Genomic DNA, 20,509 nt, shown 5'->3' on the forward strand with positions numbered 1-20,509 from the left:
TGAAGTCCAGAAATATCAGCTAAATTGCTTGAGGTGATGCAGAATCCCATTCTGCCTTAACTTTCTGGGTCCTGACTCATATCGTTGGAACTGTCTCTGAGAGACCAATTTACTAGGGGGTCTTTCTGAGTTAGCTTGAATTGAGAAGAGAACCTTGGGAGCCAATCAAACCAAGATTTTCAGTGAGCTTAACTTTAGAAGCCAAAGTAACAGATACAATGCCAAATCTGGAAGAAAGGAGGAGAATAATTCACTTAAGAACAAACCAAGATTTAGAAACTAGAGAGGAGTAGAAATAGGGCATAATCCAGAGAGGAGGGCCACACTCCAAACGCATGGGTATTGTCCAAGCTCATATATATATATATATATATATATATATATATATATATAAAATTATATATGAAAATATATAATAATATGTATTAGCTACTTGAAAGATAAACTATCAAGATAGTCAATAAAGAACTAGGGAGGAAGCCCTGGCTGGCGTAGCTCAGTGGATTGAGCATGGGCTGGGAACCAAAGTGTCCCAGGTTCGATTCCCAGCCAGGGTACATTCCTGGGTTGCAGGCCATGACCCCCAGCAACCGCACATTGATGTTTCTCTCTCTCTCTCTCTCTCTCTCTCTCTCTCTCTCTCTCCCTTCCTTCCCTCCCTAAAAATAAAATAAATAAATAAAATCTTTAAAAAAACCCAATGCTGATATTAAAAAAAAAAAAAAGAACTAGGGAGGAGAGCTGAGACTGGAATCCAACTTTCCCAAATTAGAAGAAATAATTATGGATGATCTTAAATTCCAAGGCAAAGATTATGGACTTTATGTTTGCAAATCTTACTTTCCAAGCTCTTTTTGCTTTTTATTTTATTATTTGTTTCATGGGCCCACTTTAGATTATTCCCCATGAATAGCTACTCCTTGAGTAAGAAGGGATTTAAACAGACTTTCATGTCAAGAAAACTGGGATGAACCTAAGGAAAATAAATATTAGAATTGCAATATACATTTACCATATGACCCAAAATTTCACTCTTAAGCATTTAGCCCACAGAAATGTAAACTTAAATCCACATAAAAGTCTTCACATGATGGATCATGTCAGCTTATTTGTAATGCCCCCAAACGGGAAACTCGGAGAATGTTCTGCAACAGGTGAATGGTTAACAAACTATGATATATCCATACCATGGGATGTGGCTCAGCCATAAAAATAAAGAAAATATTGATACACAATAAGTTGGTTCAACCTGAAGGGTATTCGGTTTAGTGAAAAAAGACAACCTCAAAATGTCACATACTGTGTGGTTCATATATAATATTCTAAAATAACAACATTATAGAAATGGAAAACAGATCTGTGATTGTCAGGGGTTAGGGATGATGGAGGGAAGAGTTGTGGATGTGACTATAAAGTGATAGAAAGGGAAATTCTTCTGGTGAGGGAATTGCTGTCTAGCTGGATTACAGCCATAGTTATACAATTCTACATAAGTGATGAACTGGCATAGAACTATACACACACATTGTACCAACGTCAATTTCTTTGTTTGGATTTTGCTCTATAGTTATGTGAGATGCAACCAATAGAAGAAACTGGGGTGGATGGTACATAGTATTTCTCTGTACTAATTTTGCAGTTTCCTGTGATTTTACAATTGTTTTCAAATAAAAAGTGAAAAAAATGTTCAGAAGCACTTCTGACAGATAGTACATGGATAATGTGATAGAGGGCAGAGTTCCAGTGAAAAGAAAATTCTTCAGAGGAGTAAAGTTTACACATACAAGTCAGAGTGATTGTGTGTGTGTGTGGGGGGGGTAATCTGTGTGGTTATATGTATTTTCTACTATGGTATATTTTACAAGATTTAGCAAAAGCAAGTGATATCTAACTGGATACAAAATTAATAGATGAAGTTAGGCCTATTAAATGGTCACAATACTGATGCCATGTTGACTCCACCTACAGAGTAAAATCGACCTTGTAAGTGTTGCAAAAACATGGCTTTACCCGATATGTCTTTGAATGACACAAAAACTACATAAGGTAAGTAAGCAATAGCTTGATTACAAAACCTCAGTTTTCAAGCCCTCGTGTCTGTTCAGTGTTGGAGTGATTGCTCATGAATGGACAGGAATGGGAGTGGAATTATGGGTAAAGAGGTAAATAAGGTAAAATAAAGCAGGGAAGAAAGCATGCAGGAAAAGGCGGGGATGTTTTGTATAGAACTGAAATATTTGCTTAGTCAACTGTGCAAGTAAGGTCCAAATGAAAAGAGAGGGGGAAAAGAATAGGCGTTCAGCAGACATATGCGGTCTTTTAATTGTTTCTTAACAAATCTAACTAGGATGAAGTAAAATTTAGCATCGTTCAGTTGCTGAATGCAAAGATGTGCGCATTACTGTAAATCTTTCTTTACATCTTAGGATATTCCTTAAAGAAAATAAAAGGGAGAGTAACAGAATAGAGTAGTATAATCAAGCAATTTTTTTTCCTGATAAGTAAATCTGCAGTTCATTTATTTAAAAAAAAAATACAACAAAAAATATAAGATGCTTTGTTAAAACAAATGGGCAATTTTTAATGGTTTTTGTGCCAATATGGCACAGGGGGAAGCAAATGGAAAATGGACATATGGAACAAATTTGTTCCATCATGTCCCTCTTGCAAATCTGATTCTATGGCTCTGTTCTTTGTCCACCTTTAAATCCAAACACATTACTTTTATCTTTATAGTGTCTTTGTCTCCATGACATCAAATCACTACTCAATTTACTGAAAAACAACTATGTGGGGGTAATGAAGATCATATGGCCATCTCCTTGAATATATAAATGTGTATTTCTGTGTGCATGACCTCCACCAGAGGTTTGAGCCTGACCTTCCATACTCAGTCTATTTTTATTTGCATTTGATGCCATGCAATGCCCACAAAGAACCACATCAATAATCTCTAACTTTTGTGGATATAACATTAAATCAATTTTTCTAGTCTTTGTTAACTGTTAATTTGAACATGCATTGTCTACACTTGCATCAAAAGCATCAATTTGAAAAAAGCTTGCTCGCTTGTTATCTCTGTTGATGGTAGAAGATTGACAATCCCAATGAATCAAGACCTTTTATGTTTTTAGGATCATTTCTGCCATCATTGTCTTTTCTCCCTGAAGCACATGAGAAAATAACAGTGCTCTTCTATCAATTTATCAATAAGAACACAGAGGTGACTTTGGAGCCAAAAGATGACCACAACAATGTTTAAATAGGAATCCTCAAACACTAATGCATCTGTTATGATCCTTTACAGATAATTGTAAAGGTAGATGACCTAAATATTTCAACGTTACATGTGGTTCCATACAGATTAGCAAAGACAGGTGTAAGGAGTGATGGACATGTTCAGTAAAACTGAAGTAGTCTGAGGAAAAACAATTTCTACCTAAAGATTATTTTCGTTTGATTGAATTAACCATATTCATTAGTTCAACTTCAGTCTTTCCCTCTATTAATAATTTATTGACTTTTTCAACCTATACGACCATTTTACTTTTCTATTCCACACCCCACCCAGATAGTATCTCTACATATATTTGAAATAGTCATGTATCCTAGATAAATATGGAGTTTATCGCTTCACTCAACAGTAATGTTAATGTTGCTAAATGTGCATTTACTTCACTGCACATAACCACTGCATAGTATGCATCCTCACTTTATTTTCCTTTTCCCTTTAGAGGGACACGTATTTCTCATAATGCCCTATTATTACCATCAATGGAGTAATGAACATACACATATATGTCCTTGTGCTGATCTATGCTCTTATATCTCTTCGGTAGTTTTAGGATGAGAGTGGTGTAATGCGCTGGATGACTATGCATCCCACTTTATCCAGAATAATCCCCGTTTATGCCAGTGATCCTGGGATACTTATGAAACATCACACTTAGTATGGAAATATTGTAAAAACATTCTAGACATGGGGTGTGTGCATCTTTAACCAAGGACTTATAAAAATACTCCCCAGATTATGTCTAATGTTTTGTACTCCTTCCTGCACTGCATGTGCGTTCCCATTTCAACATATTCTATCCAGATTTATCATTAGCAACCGTCAGATTTCTGCAGTCTGCAGCCTATCAATGATCCCTCTTTGGTATTTTAATTTGCATTTTTTTCCTAATTGCCATTGAGATGTTATCGTCCTTTCATTTATTTACTTGTAAGCCTTTTAGGATTTTCCATTTGTGAATTAATTACTTATATTTATGCCCATTTTTATATTGAATGTTCTGTCATTTTTATATTCTACCTATTAATCATTTTTCAGTTTTAGATATAATTTTTCTCAGCCTGTTATGTATCTGTAAACATATGATCTCCTTTCAAATAAATATCTGTAATTTCGGGTACAATCAAGTTAATCAAAAGTGTGATTGTTTTCTTCCCTTTGGAATCTTATTTAAGAAGTTCACCCCATCCCAATGGCCCAAAGTCATTTGCTGCAATTTAGTTTTTTGGTTTCATTTGTCCACATTTCATATTCAAATATCTAATCCATCTGGAGTTCACCTGGAAATAACGATAAGAAGTAGAAGATGAACTTAATTGTTCTCTATATATTAATCTAGGTTTCCAAAACCCACTCACAAACATTGCAGCAATTCCACACCAATTTGTGGCGGCCCTTTCATAATGCGTCCTTTACCTTTCTGTATATGGCACTGCTATGGCACTGCTTCCTATTCCACTGCATGCTCTATCTGTGTATCCTTGCAAGAAAGTCACACTTTTTGTTTTATTTTGCATTTTGCTGTGGCTTTCTTAGGTTGCTGTGATATATGTTGTGGAAAGTCTCTGCTCTTGGAGCTTTTAATTTTTCCTCAAAAGTATTTGTGTGTACCTAATTTCACATAGAAATTCTATACTAGGTATTTTAAAGGTAACAAAACTCCATCACTTAGAGTAGACACAAGTATTAGATGCTCTTGTATTGGGCAACTTTGCTAAACTCCCTTGCTAGTGCCAGTAGCTTGCCTGGTGATTTATTCAATGCTCTATAGAGATAATCGCATTATCTGAGAATATGACAGGATTTTTCTTTCTCTTTTAATTCTTATGATGTTGTTCACTGTTTCTCACATTGGTCAGACCTCCAATTTCATATCAAACAGAAGTAACAGCAGGAATTCTTTTCATGTTTGATATCTTACAGGGATTAGGTTTGAATATGTTGCTCCATCATTTACTTGCTTCAGTGTGATTTGTAAATATACCGTTGAGTTTTTGATTTATGATAGCACGGTGAGCAGATTTCTTTTTGATCACAGTTGACACTTAAGGGAGAAAACATTGAGGTCTTTGTTTTCATTTAAAGTAATAAACATCTATCTATTGGTTTGAACGCAGTCTTATGGTATTCTTCTTTATCTTTTCTTTTTTTTTTAAGATTTTATTTATTTATTTTTAGAGAGGGAAGGCGGGGAGATAGACACAGAGAGAGAGAAACATCAATGTGAGGTGGCTGGGAGTTATGGCTTGCAACCCAGGCATGTACCCTGGCTGGGAATCGAACCTGGGACACTTTGGTTCCCAGCCCGCACTCAATCCACTGAGCTACGCCAGCCAGGGCTTCCTATCTTTTCTTATATGTGTTAGTTTATAACAAAATAATTTAACATTTCAACTAAAATTGCTGATATATCCATTTCTACTTATGTTTTCTCACTTGTTGCTTTGCATAGTTTAAGGTTGTATTATTGCTTGCTTATATATTCAGAATTGCTTTATCTGCTTCATCACTACGATATGCCATTTCCCAAATCATCCACCATTAATATAACCCTTTCCAACGTTCAATTCCACAGGTACCCAGCAATGACAGTTTCTGGTTTCTATGTTATTCAATAAATTTGCCTTTTGCTTAATGCATTTTGGTTGCTTTTATATCATTGGAAATGATATAATCTTTAATGATTTTCTGATGTATCACTTTATTGGTGTTTATTTGGAAGATCCTAGTCTAATTCCAATGGGCATTATGGTCACATTTGCATAGATTTCCTTTTCTGTCGCCTCGCATTTCTACGCTCCCACTTCTGCCTCCCTCTATCTATGCTCGCTTTCTATGAAATTCATCATAGGACATTATGCGTATCATTTCCTATCAAATCTTATGAACATCCTAAAAGGTGACAGACAATTCATTGATATCTGATTTTTTTTGAAGATTTTATTTATTTATTTATAGGGAAGGAAGGGAGGGGGAGAGAGAGAGAGAGAGAGAGAGATAGAGATAGATATGTACAGTTGCTGGGGGTTATGGCCTGCAACCCAGGAAAGTACCCTGGCTGGGAATCGAACCTGGGACACTTTGGTTCCCAGCCCGCGCTCAATCCACTGAGCTATGCCAGCCAGGGCTCTGATTTTTTAAATTACAGCTAACCCATATGTCTCAGGACGGAAAGACAAACTAGAATAGCAACTACACTTTTGAATGAAGTGTTTTAATTAGGATAAAAGGCATATGGATGCCACGGGGCCCATTTTTTCTCGTAATTTTCTTTATATATAAGAAAATGTGCTATTTCTGTAACTATGAAAAAGTTTTATAGAATTTTAAAGATTTAACAGCAAACCAATATCAAATTCAATTTGAAAACTGTGACCTGCTAGAAACTTCTCCCTATCCTTTTAAACTTTCCTCAACATTATTTATGATGAATTAGCAGTGGCCTGTGGTGCTTACATCTTTAAGGAGAATAAAGTCAAAGGCCACTGTCTCTTGGGGTCTTCCCTATGGAGTTGATACTTATTTTAAAATAACCATAGATTAGACAAGGAATCAAAATAATGGGGTAAAAATGGAGCCAACTCTTCCTGCTGGTGCAATCATAGAAACCGCAAACATTTAGCCATTCGATGTATAAGGACAGAATTAATCACACTTTGCCTTTTTTCTTTCTGTACTGTCTAAAACATCAAAAGCAATTATGAGAGAATATTGCTCTGCCTGGTGTGGCTCAGTGGATTGAATGCTGGCCTGCAAACTGAAGGGTCACTGGTTCAGTTCCAGGTTGGGGCACATGCCTAGGTTGCAGGCCAGGTCCCCAGTTCTGCGCATGTGAGAAGCAACGGATCGATGTTCCTCTTGCATGGTGATGTTTCTCTCCCTCTCTTACTCCCTCCCTTCCCCTCTCTCTAAAACTAAAACATAAATAAAATCTTTAAAAAAAAGCAATTAGGAGAGAATATTTAATAGACTGACCCTTCAAAAAAATAATCATTTTTTAATAAAAAGTTAATGAGGAACTGGCACCACATTTGTCAAAAATTAAGTGGTTTTGGCTATTGAGAATTTAACTCCCTGTAGTTTTTGGCAGCAGAAGGATTGTACTAGCTATAAATGTTTTTAATACAGATGTCTGGATGCATATGATTTGTACTGGTAAAAAATAATGCAAGTTGTTCAAACCCTTGAAAGCTTTTGAAGAAGAAAATAAGGATGTCATTTTTCCTTCTCGTATTACATTTGTAGTGGATCCACTCAAAGGAATGAAATAGAAAGAACCATGGAATGAAAGCAAAACGAAATGGTCAGCAAAAGACAGAATTGGCATTTTAGCTTCCCTAGCTCTTGCTTTTTGTTAATTCCACACTCCACAAGGCATGCGATTTTCTTTCATAGTCAGAGTGGAACTATCACAAAATTACCCAACCAGAAAGTGGCCATCAGAGTAACCGGAGGAAGTTCTCTACTTTGTAAACCATAGGGAAATAATATTTAGAAAATGATGCCAAGAGTTCAGCGGAAAAAACCTTTACACTTACAATATAGTTGCAATCACTTTGAGCTTTATACCTATAACGGTGCATTAATACTCTATCTGCTATTTCATTATAAGTTCTTGAACTCTTACATAAAAATTTCAGCTATAATTCCACTAGGTATACCCTCCTAGGCATTCAAGTTATTTTCATTCTTTATATTAATCATGATGAAAACAATATCGATTTATAAAATAGAGTTTATCAGTTAAACATTTTGCTTATTGTAAGTTAGTTGTCACTAATATAAAAGCTTGGCAAATAAGATCTCCCAATATTGTGGATTGATAAATCACCTAGGAAATGTATCGTTTCTTGCTTGATATTATCCTAAAATATCAGTTGAATGAAGAAGGGGAATGTTAGTGTTCTTTGCTGAATAGTTCTAGGGAATTGGGGAAGTAGGCCTATGAGGGTTTCAGTTAGGAGTCATTTATAGTACAGTATATTGGACCAGCCTACAGCTTAACTCAAATGTGTGTGGAGGACATAACCATTGACCCAAAGGACTTCTCATACTTCACCTTCTGTAAATTTCCTACATTATGCATGTGTATTTCCCAAGGTCAAAATTCCAGAGTCTATAGCTATGAAAAGTAGTAATCACTTGGTAAGCTGATGTTAATTTACAGTAGTTCACAAGGCAAGCCAGAGTGTATCAGTTTCTGTGAAGGGACAATTGGCTTTAGAAATGAGCCTACTTCGGAATTATATGAGTACTTTGGTTTATTTATTGCGGATTCCAATATGTTCGAGCTTTCTCAAGCAAACTCGGGAAGTTTAATCATCATTTGTTTGAGAGCTCCTCATTTTTTAGTAATGAAACTAATGCATTCTATCAGTGACAAAACAAAAAAGCCACTTTCAAATTCAGCTTTCAGAAATGCTCTTAGGTTTTACAGTATGAATGCATAATATATAAAATCACGTCTTGTAAGTCTGAATCTGTGATAGATATTTTATTCAAAATCATGTGCATTCCTACATACACTATTACACATAATTATGTGAAATATATAGTGTTCATGTGTAATGTGTATGTAGATCATATTCAATATATTTATGAAATAGCTTGCATGTCTTTGAGATAACAATGGTGAGACAGGGTGTAAGTTTATAATGAATATTCTTTTCATTTTGTTTTGATTTCCCTTTTAAACATTTTATGTTTACTTAATGCTTAACATTTATGTAGGAGATTCTCTAACTTAGAGAAATATCAAATGATATTTTGAAAGACTGAAATGTGAAAATAGTGCTTAAAATTTTTTTCAATATTTCAGATAATAAAGCCAAATCCACATTTTCTCACTTCTTGTATATAAGAATATTTTTTATGTTCAAAAGTACAACTTAAAATTTTTTCTTACAGGGAAAAACACTCTCACTTCTTTTTTTCCTTTTTTTGCATGAAGATTGCTGCAAAATTAAACATCAAAGAAAAATAATCTGATGCAGATTCATCACCTCGGTAACAAGTAGTATAGATCTACAAAGATGGTGGCAGCCTTTGATAGCAGCAAAAATTAGACTTGATAATCATTCCAAATGTATGAAAGATGTATCTTCTTTCTGGCAAGGATGTAAGCAATAGAACCTCTCGTATATTTCTGGTGGGACTGCCAAATGGTACAGCCACTTTGGAAGACAGTTTGGAAGTTTCTTACATATCTAAACACTTGTCATATGATTCAGGAATGTGGCACTTCTTGGCAATTCCCCAAAGGAGTTGAAAAGTTATGTCCACACAAAACCCTGTACATGGATATTCATGCTTGTCAAAACCTGGAAGCGGTCAAGATGTCCTTTGGTAGGTGAATGGATAAAGGGTGGTGTAACCAGACAAAGAATACTAGCCAGTGCTAAAGAGAAATGTGCTATCAAGACCTCAAGAGACATGAAAGAACCTTAAATGCATATTATTAAATGAAAGAAGTCAATATGAAAAGGCTACACACTGTGTGATTGTAACTATATGACATTCTGGAAAAGGCAAAATTATGGAAACAAGCAAAAGGTCAGTGCTTACCAGTGGTTGGGGGAGATAAATGAATAGGCAGAGAGCACAGAACATTTTAAGGGCAGTGAAAATAATCTATATGATATTATAATGATGACTATATGTAATAATTCCATTATCCAAATCCATGGAATATACAACGCCAAGACCAAACCTAAGGTAAACTGTGGACCTCAGGTGATAATAATGTATTGATGTAGGTTCACCGATTTTAACAAATGTACTACTCTGGTGGGGGCTGTTGATAGTAAGGGAAGCTCTTTATGTTTGGGGTCAGGGGCTATATGGGAAATCTCTGTACCTTCCTCTCATTCTTTTTATAAGCCTAAAACTGCTTTAAAATAATAAAGCCTTTAAAATATATATCTGAAAACAATCTTCCTTCAATTTAAAAATAATCTACAGAAAGGGTAAAAGAAAAAAATCCAAAACTTTTGTTGTAAACCAAGGAAATTATCAGTAAAGGAAGGTATGTCCATCAAATCCAAGAACATTTGCATTTTTAATTTTCTTCTACCAAAGCTCTGTACAAATCTCAGAAGGTCATAAACTGTGAATGAACTTCACATTAGCAGTATCCAAAACTGGAATTGAGTGATCCATCAGGGAGTGAGCTCAACATATAACTGAAATCACATGCCATTTGTCTGTCTCTGACTTATTTCCCTCAGCACAAATACACTCTAGATCTGACCATGTTGTTGCAGATGGCAAGATGGCATTCATTTTCAGGGCTGAGTGATATTTCATTGTATATATGTACCACTTCTTTATCCACTCATCTATTGATGGACACGTAGGTTGCTTTCATAGCTTGGCTTTTGTAAATAATGCTACAATGAACATATGGATGTACGTGTTGTTTTGATTTAATATTTTGAGTTTCTTCAGATAAACACCCAGAAGTGGAACTGATGAGTCCTTCTTTGTTGCTTATTATACTTTTTGCTTTAAAGTTTATTTTGTCTGGTGTAAGTATTGCTTACCTCAGCCTTTTTTTTTGTTTCTACTTTCATGAAATATTTTTTCATAAAACACCCCTTTACTTTCAGTTGGTGTGTGTCTTTCCATCTGAAATGAATCTCTTTTTTTTTGGAAGTTATCTTTTTTTAATATATATTTTTTAAAGATTTTATTTATTTATTTTTAGGGAGGGAAGGGAGGGAGGGAGAGAGAGAGAGAGAGAGAGAGAGAGAGAGAGAGAGAGAGAGAGAGGGAGAGAAACATCAATGTGCAGTTGCTGGGGGTTATGGCCTGCAACCCAGGAATGTACCCTGGCTGGGAATCGAACCTGGGACACTTTGGTTCCCAGCCCACGCTCAATCCACTGAGCTACGCCAGCCAGGGGTTTGAAATGAATCTCTTGTAGACAGCATATGTAAGGGTCTTGTGTTCTTATTCATTCAGCCACTCTATGCCTTTTGCTTAGAGTACTGAATACATTTGCGTTTAAAGCAATTGCTGATAAATATGTATTTATTGCCAATTTATGATTCATATTTTTTATCTTTTTTGCCTTCTTTTCCTTAAAAAAGCCCTTTAACATTTCTTGTAATACTAGTTTGGTGGTATATGTTCTCAATTTTTAATTACTACTACTACTACAATATAAAATATATAATTTTAACATTGTGTGGCTATCTTACACTTGCTTTGTATTTGGCTAAAATTTCTGATAAAAAAGGAAAATATACTTTTTTATTTTTAAATGGTTTGAAAAATGAATTAAAATAAAAGACATTTTGAGATTAGAAGTTCTATTTATTGAATTACGGGTAACATCCAAGGAGAGATAATTACGTTTTTAATTTCTTTTCATGGTTTTAAAAATGTTTAAAATGATTACTCCTATTAAATAAGTGTTTTGCCAGGCTAACTTGTTAATATGAAGGAACTCTGACACATTGTGAAGGAAATGGTATAGCATGGAACAGACTGACAGCTGTCAGAGGGGAGGGGAAGGGGAGCTGGAAGAAAAAAGGTGAAGGATTAGCCAAAGAGCATATATGCATGACCCATGGACATGGACAGCAGTGTGGGGATGGCCTGGGGTGGGGTTGGGTGGAGGAGGGCAAAAGAGGAAAAAGTGGGGCCAACTGTAATGGCATAAACAAATAAACTATAAAAAATAAAAATATACAGGTTAATGATGATAAATTACTATAAATCATTATCCTGTTTTAGCATTGTATTTAAATATATTAAACTTTACTTAAGCTCAGTATGCATTTTTTCATTTAAAATAACTGAAAAATAATTTGATAAAAATTGTAGGATTTAACTATGGTCATATAGTAAATAAAGCCCATTTCTGTTGTCATGAATGAAGTTCTAAATAGAAAGTATTTAGATCAACTCAGAAGTATTAAAAAATAATTTTAGTGGTTGTTGGTGATTTTCAGTTTTTTTTACTATACAGTCAATGTAATTTCTCTTTTCAATATGTTGAATTCTGTTCCAATTTGTCTGCAATGATTTTGTAGTAACTTGTATAAGCATTTTTTCCTAAATTCATTGTTCTCTAAATCTCTAAGATTATTTATCAATACACAAAATTGTGAACAAATAGTTTTAAGAGAGAAAAGTCAATGTAGATTTAGAATGGCCAGAAACGAAGGGGTATTTGAGGTATCACAGAAGATCTGGAAGAGAGACGGAGAAAGTCCCAGAACATTCTGGCTGAAGGAAAAATTCAGGAACATCTTCAGACATTTTTCTTGTCTTCATGGATACTGACACACAGAAATGAATGTGATCAAAGAAAGACCCTGTCTAAAATAACATACACATTTGAAGTTTGAGAAAACTCTAATAATATGTACTATTTAGGCAATTACAAATGAATATATACCAGACTATTTTAAAAGTATATCCTGTTTATTTTTATTGTTGTTAAGTTTCCTTAAATCTTAACTATAAAAACAAATATATCTTTATTTCTTTAAAGTCCCAAACATAGAGGTACTTTTGAAATTATAGAGTGTGACATAAAAAAACAGTATCTAGGTCAGCATGGTCCAGTAGAATTTCCTACTCCATACACAATAAAATTGCTAAAATTGACCATCACCTCCAAAAGTTGGCAAGGACTTAGACCAGCCTGACTCTCATATATTGTGGTGGGAGTATAAAAATGGTAAACCAATTCAAACATCACTCTGGCAGTTTGTCATAAGGGTAAACATACACCTACACTAGGATCAAGCAATGACACTCCTAGATATTTACCCAGAGGAAATGAAACATAGGTCCACAAAAAGCTATGCTTCAAAATCAGAACTCCTTAATTTTCAAGAGCTATATTACCTTTGAAACCCACACATGATTACTTTGCTTGTCAGTTTAACAAGAGGCATAATTAAAGTTTACATCTTTATTGTTTTATTGCCCATGAGACTATAATTACCTCTTTTCTCCCAATAGTATGTCTAATGAAATCAAGGTTCCATTACACTAATTACATAAAGAATTTGTGTATGACTAACTAACATTGATTTCTGTCTTGTTATATGATAATGATCTCCTTAGAAAGTTGTTGGGCTATTCATGCCTAAGTTCATTCTCAGTAACAAAAATTTGCAGAGGAGAAGGTCAAGAGTAAATAAATAAACATTGCAATAAATAAATAGCGCACATAAGCAAACTAATAATACAAGTTGGGAATTCCTTAAAGTTAGTATAATTTATGTCCTTATTTGTCAATAAAGACTAATTCTTTGGAAGTCATATTTTTATAGATTTTTTGGAAGTAGCAATGAGTGTTCAAAATAGTTACTATATTTATAGTGTATATACATACTATATATAGCAGCATACTATACATACACACTATATATGTATATACACTATATACACTCAAAGTTATATATTATATATAGTGTATACATAGTATATATTGCTATAGTATGTATACTATATATATACACTATATATATAATAATTTGTCTACAGTGATTTTGCAGTAACTTATAAGGTTTTTTATTTTATTTTTTATTTATTTTTTAATTTTAATTGTTGTTCAAGTACAGTTTTCTATCTTTTACTCCCATCCCAGCCCACCCACCCAGCCCTCCTCACCTCCCTCCCATGTCCACCCCCCAGTTTTTGTCCATGTGTCCTTTATACTTGTTCCTGTAAACCCGTCCCCTTTTCCCCTGAAATTCCCTCCCTCTCCCCTCTGAACACAGTCAGCCTGTTCTCTATTTCAGTGTCTTTGGTTATATTTTGTTTGTTTACTTGTTTTGTTGTTTAAGATCCTGTTAAAGGTGAGATCATATGGTATTTGTCTTTCACTGCCTGGCTTGTTTCATTTAGCATAATGCTTTCCAGTTTCATCCATCTGTTGCAAACAGTAGGAGCTTCTTTCTTTCTGCTGCATAGAATTCCACTGTGTAAATGTACCATAGTTTTTTGATCCACTCATTTACTGATGGGCACTTAGGCTGCTTCCAACACTTGGCTATTGTAAATTGTGCTGCTATGAACATTGGGGTGCATAGGTTCCTTTGGATTGTTGTTTCAGGGTTCTTAGGATATAATCCTAGCAGTGGAATTGCCAGGTCAAAAGGCAGATCCATTTTTAGTTTTCTGAGGAAATTCTACACTGTTTTCCATAGTGGTTGTACCAGTCTGCAATCCCACCAACAGTGCACTAGGGTCCCCTTCTCTCCACAACCTCTCCAACACTTGTTGTTTGTTGCTTTGTTTATGATGGCCATTCTGACCGGTGTAAAGTGGTATCTCATTGTGGTTTTAATTTGCATCTCTCTGAAAGCTAGCGATATTGAGCATCTTTTCATGTGTCTCTGGGTCCTCTGTATGTCCTCCTTGGAGAAGTGTCTGTTCAAGTCTTTTGCCCATTTTTTAATTGGGTTGCTTGTCTTCTTAGAGTGGAGTCGTGTAAGTTCTTTATATATTTTGGAGATTAAACCCTTATCTGAGGTATCATTGGCAAACATGTTTTCCCATACAGTTGGTTCTCCTTTTATTTTAATACTGTTTTCTTTAGCCATGCAGGAGCTTTTTATTTTGATGAGATCCCATGTGTTTATTCTTTCCTTTATATCCCTTGCTCTAGTGGACATACCAGTAAAAATGTTGCTGCGTGAAATATCTGAGATTTTCCTGCCTATGTTCTCCTCTAGGACTTTAATGGTGTCACAGCTTATATTTAAATCTTTCATCCACCTTGAACTCATTTTTGTGTATGGTGTAAGTTGGTGCTCGAGTTTCATTTTAAGTTTTTTTTTTTAATTCATGGTTCTCTAAATAGAAAGTATTTAGATCAACTCAGAGTATTAAAACAAAATAATTTTACTAATTACTGGTGCTTAGGACTATGTTATATATAGTGTGTATAAATAGTATATGTATATTATATGTACACTATATATAGTATATATAACTTTTAGTAGTTTGAATTAAACTGTGATGAATATTTATTCATAGTACAAGCTCTATCTTACTCTCATTATGAAACTTGGATTGAATATAATGTTCCTGCCCTTCTGCAAATGAGTCATAATTGTATACTGCTGACCATTTGCTTTCATATTCCAATATACTAGTAAAATATCAGACACTCCCTTATCAGATTTGAGGACAGTTTGGGGTCTGAGATGGACCAGGGAATAACAATCATTTAAACTACTCAGGTTTGGAACTGCTTGAGAGACAGACAAAGAAGTTAGTTGTTTTTTAGATTTAAAAGTTTCCTATACTCTTAACACAGCTATTAGAAAATGTACCTACATTTAGAAGCAAAAATCTGGTCTTTTTTGAGGCAGATTACTTATTATCAAAGCATTCTCTACATGAAGATTTCCTTTTGCTGCTGGCTTGGAGCTATTTGTCACAATGTGGGTGGTCGTTGGAGCCAATTTAACAGCCACAGGTATCCCGTATTTGGGGTGCAGTGAAGAAGGACACTTCATTCAGTGCAAACAGCTCAATTGTGATACACAGCAATTTTGTTCACTCAGCAATATGACCAGAGTGCGAACAAACTGTACAGCCCTACCACAGCTAAAGGCTATGGTGTTTGCGGCAAGCAGACAAAAAATAATCAAATCTGTGGTGTAAAAGGATCATACTGATGATGATGTGGAAAATGGATTGCACTGGAGGTAAACTGGAGTCAGGATACCAGTGAGTAAGGTATTGCACAGAAATAAGTGTGAATTGGAACAGTTGAAGTAGATGAGGCAATAGGAACTTGTTTTCAGATGACTTAAAAAGAGAACCAACTGGTGACTGGTTAAGAGATGAAGATTTATGTAAGTCCTTACCTTATGGATGTAAAATGATCTAGAGTTTGAAAAACTGAGTACCTAGTGATGTAGTTTTCCAAGCCAAAAAATAAGTAGGAAAAACAATGTTTTTCAGGGAAGAAAATGTGTTAGACTTTGAGCTTTCTTTATATTTGAAATTAATAGAGAAGTGAAGACTTTTTGCACTTCTGAAAAGTGAAGAAAGTGGTGGTAGGAAGCAAGGTAACTAGGTATTACAATGGGAGCCCAAGCTCCCATTTTCTAATGACTCACTTAGGCTGAAGTTCAATGTCATGTCAAACAATTTTTAAGCACCTGCATCAAAATATGTTGCTGAGTACTTTTTGATATGATGCATGTTTTCAAAATATTTTAAAAGTTGTATGTAGGTTTGGTGATACATTTAAAGAAAGAATCATAATAAATTCAAGTTTCCTAATTCCTAACTTAGTGCTCTTTCCACTACACCCTGAGAAGTGTGAATGGAAATTGCTGGGCTAGATATTATAGACACTATAGGAATAAAATCAACACATTTGATCACTGAAACATTATGGGGAAGGAGTTAGGGCCTGCTTACAGACAAAAAGTATTAATCATCATATTTTAGGAGGTAATATGAATACATAAATATGATGTCACTGCAACAGAATAATAGAGAAGAAATTTCTATAAATCTGACTAAATATATGGCTATTATTCACAGCTAAAGGGAGATTTATATCTACAATTTAGAAAACCATGATTATTATATAAAAGGTCTGGTTTGGCAGGCTATGTAATGCTTACCTACCTTCTTTTGTATACTATAAATATTTATGCAGCTTATTTTGCATCTTTTGGCAAACATATCACACTGTTCCATTTCAAACAAATAAAACCACTAGGTCTCTTTCAAGTACATTGTTTGTGCATGTAAACTCTAGGTTTCTGAACTTGACTCAGGACATGCAACATCTTTATAATAAATATTATATTGTTATTTTTCACCAATGTGTTTCTTACTTTTAAAGATACTGAATGAAACATTATAATTCTAAGTGTTTGATCAGCCCTGCAAACATTAAATTAATTGATTCCTAAAATCTGCCAGAACTTTCATCCTCATTGTTTGAAAAAATACATTAAGAAGCCTTCAAAAATGACACTGCATGTAATAGAAGTTTTTTTAAAATAGATGTCAAATCAATAGATATATAAAACAGAAATGATCACTGGGTTTGAAGAGGTAAATCCCCATCACACATATGGAAAATAATACCATATTTCGTGTTGGAGGAATATCCTGATGTGCTATTCGTTCCACATGTATCCCAATCCCCCTATGCTCGAAAAGCACCAATGAGTGATGAAAGACTGTCTTTTGACTATTTTGTAACTTCACCAATTCTCTGGAGGGTCTGGCTTGTACATTCTGTCAATCAGCTATTGCCTATCAGTAACGAGTCCAAAATATTTTTCATCAATGAATAGGTGACTGACTAAATGAGTGACTGACAACGAAGGAACGGATTTGTAGAGGGATTCCTACACAGAGAAACCCATGGCGCCCTGGCTGGTGTAGCTCAGTGGATTGAGCACGGGCTGGGAACCAAAGTGTCTCAGGTTCAATTCCCAGCCAGGGTACATTCCTGGGTTGCAGGCCAGAACCCCCAGCAACCGCACATTGAATCTCTCTCTCTCTCTCTCTCTCTCCCTCCCCCCTCCCTTCCCTCTCTAAAAATAAATAATAAATAAAATCTTAAAAAAAAGAAACTGTAAATTATAAAAAAAAAGAAACCCATGGCAAAAGGCAGCTTCTATAGTCTCATAGAGTTGTGAAGTCTCTAAGATGAGGAGACATGGGTTTTGGAGACCTATGTGTAAAATCCGGAGACAGGAATATGGGTTTCAAAACAATGATCCTTATATCGGTAGCAGGAACTTCATCACGTTAGTCCTAGACTGTGTTTAAAATATAGGAAATATGGGAAGAGAGAGAACAGTATGGCCTGGATAGAAATGCAACTGTTACAACGGTGACAAAAAGTAGATGACTTGCCACAGAGATTAACATTACTTTTACCCTCTTTGTCAGCAGCAAGATATCCAAGGCCATGCAGAGAAGCGGAGCTGAAAGCAGTACTGAGACAATCAGTGGCAGGGAAGCCAGTAGGAAGTGTTTCCCTAGGTAAAGATGACTCCGTTGGTTTGGTTAAACAGTGCTTTCTCTCTCACACAGAGAATGAATTCTAGCAGAGAACTAAAGTTTGACATAAGACTGAACACTGGACATTGTCAGATTCCTGTCCCAGGTCCTCATTTGTCATGAAGAAGGACTTCACGTTGGGACATGAACGAGAAGGAACCTCACCACTGACTGAAATGAACGTTATATAAACTGTCACTCCCAAATCGGAGGTGTGGATAGACCTGAAAACTAACTGTGTGAGAAATCAGCTCCCAACAACCCGTGTCACTTAGATAATCAGTCTAACACTCAAACTCATCCTGTCTAAAGAGACCTAGCAGTAAATGTCTTCATAACACCACGAAGTCTTGACAAAAAGCACTTGCAACCACAAATAAAATGTGACTCCTTTTTACTGTACTAAAAGAAAAAACATATATTCCGTATTTGGCAAAAGAAGCATTTCTAATATTTTTTCTCTACACAACCATAGGTAGCCACTAGCATTGTGAGACTGCTCTATTATATTTGAAATTAGTTTCCACAACCAAACGAATCTCTAATTCCCTGGTTATCTAAATTTCTAGACTCCCCAGTGCTTTGAACTGCTTTCTTGAATTTAATTTTATTGTTTTTATACCACGGTCCTCTCCTGATAAACATGATATATTGCTTCGTGTTCACAGTAACCCTGTGAGGCCATTACTCCTATTCATGCATGTGAAAACGGGAAGAGAAAAACTGCTTAAGATCAAGTTGATAATAAATGTCAGGGATGTCTACTTCTGCAAAAAAAAAAAAAAAAAGATTGACAAATGTCAGCTTTACCCTCTTGCTTGAGACACATAAAATGGGCAAAATATATGAATCAACTATTTTTGAGACTCTTCATCAGGCAAGGGAAGGACACTGATCCGATTAAGATGGGGCTCAAACGCTGACCTGTCTGGCTGCCCCAAATTACTGCCTTGAAAGACTTCCCTGGGCACAATGCACAGAGGCAGGATGCGGGCAGAGCTCAGCAGACTCTCAAAGGTGAGCAGGTAGGGATAAGAGTCTGGGAAGAAAAAGGCAGCTATAGTTCCTAGGATAAAATAAGAAGCCAGAGCTTCACAAAGAGAGAATTCCAGAGATTTGTAGTGTTCATTAAGTCAAGTATTCTCAAATGAACACTGAAGTATTTACTTGAGTACTGATTAGTGCATGTGTGAGAAGAAACTGTTAGATGTTAGAGAAAGTACTACCCAAAAGAACGGGATGTAATAGTACTTGATGCTCACACAGGGCGGGGAATGATCCTCCTTCCTACAACTAACATAGGAAACCCTCATGAGTCATGGGCTGTTGGGGAGAGTACATAGACAGGCCTTGTCTCAGTGTGGATTTATTAGCCTACTAGACTCCCATTAAAAATTACCATAGACTGGTGGCTTAAACAACAGACACTGACTTTATCACAGTTCTGGAGGCTAGAAGTCCATGATCCAGGTGATGGCAAATGTCAGGGATGTCTACTTCTGCAAAAAAAAAAAAAAAGATTGACAAATGTCAGTACCAGTTCCTGGTAAGAACTCTCCTCCTGGCTTGTAGATTACTAACTTCTTGCTGTGCCCTAACATGGCTTTTCCTGGGTTCTTACAGGGAGAGAGGAGAAGGGAGGAGAGAGGAGGGGAGGAAGAGGGAAAGAGAAAGAAATTGGGTGACTTTCCTCTTCTTATAAGGGAACCAATTCTATTGGATTGGAGATAACTTTATCCAATTTAGGGAGATAACCTTAATTATCTCCCTAAAGACCCTTTCTCAAAATACAAGCACATTGGAGTTTAGGGCTTCAACATAATATGAATGAGGGCAAAATTCAGTCTATAATAGTGAGGAATACTTAAGCATAGACTGAACAATGCTGTGGACCTCACGAGACACCTTAAAAGCAATGACTCAACAGGCCAAACTATTCCCAAGTAACTTAACTGAGCCCCAAAACAAAGCTTAAGTATATCCCTAGAGATAACAAAAAAATCAAGGATCCAATAAGATAAAATTCACAATGTCTGGTATCCAATGAAAAATCAGCAGGCATACAAGGAAGCAAGAAAACACAACTCAAAATGATAAGATAAATAAACCAACCAAAACCAATCCATTACTGAGAGATATCAGTGAAAGCAGTGGACTAGGAAATTGAAGGGTAAATCCCTGCACAGAAACAACAAAAATGGAGCA

At 35.5% G+C, this 20,509-nt stretch overlaps 1 long non-coding RNA gene across 1 annotated transcript; it reads left to right on the forward strand.

Moving 5' to 3' along the window:
* The first annotated feature begins 532 nt into the window (after nt 1-532).
* LOC118498504 lies at nt 533-7,232 on the forward strand. The gene is made up of 2 exons (XR_004900986.1): nt 533-566; nt 7,094-7,232. It is a non-coding gene; the product is annotated as an uncharacterized LOC118498504 (long non-coding RNA).
* Nucleotides 7,233-20,509: the final 13,277 nt, after the last annotated feature.

Source organism: Phyllostomus discolor, chromosome X, assembly GCF_004126475.2.
Source record: "Phyllostomus discolor isolate MPI-MPIP mPhyDis1 chromosome X, mPhyDis1.pri.v3, whole genome shotgun sequence".
NCBI lineage: Eukaryota > Metazoa > Chordata > Mammalia > Chiroptera > Phyllostomidae > Phyllostomus > Phyllostomus discolor.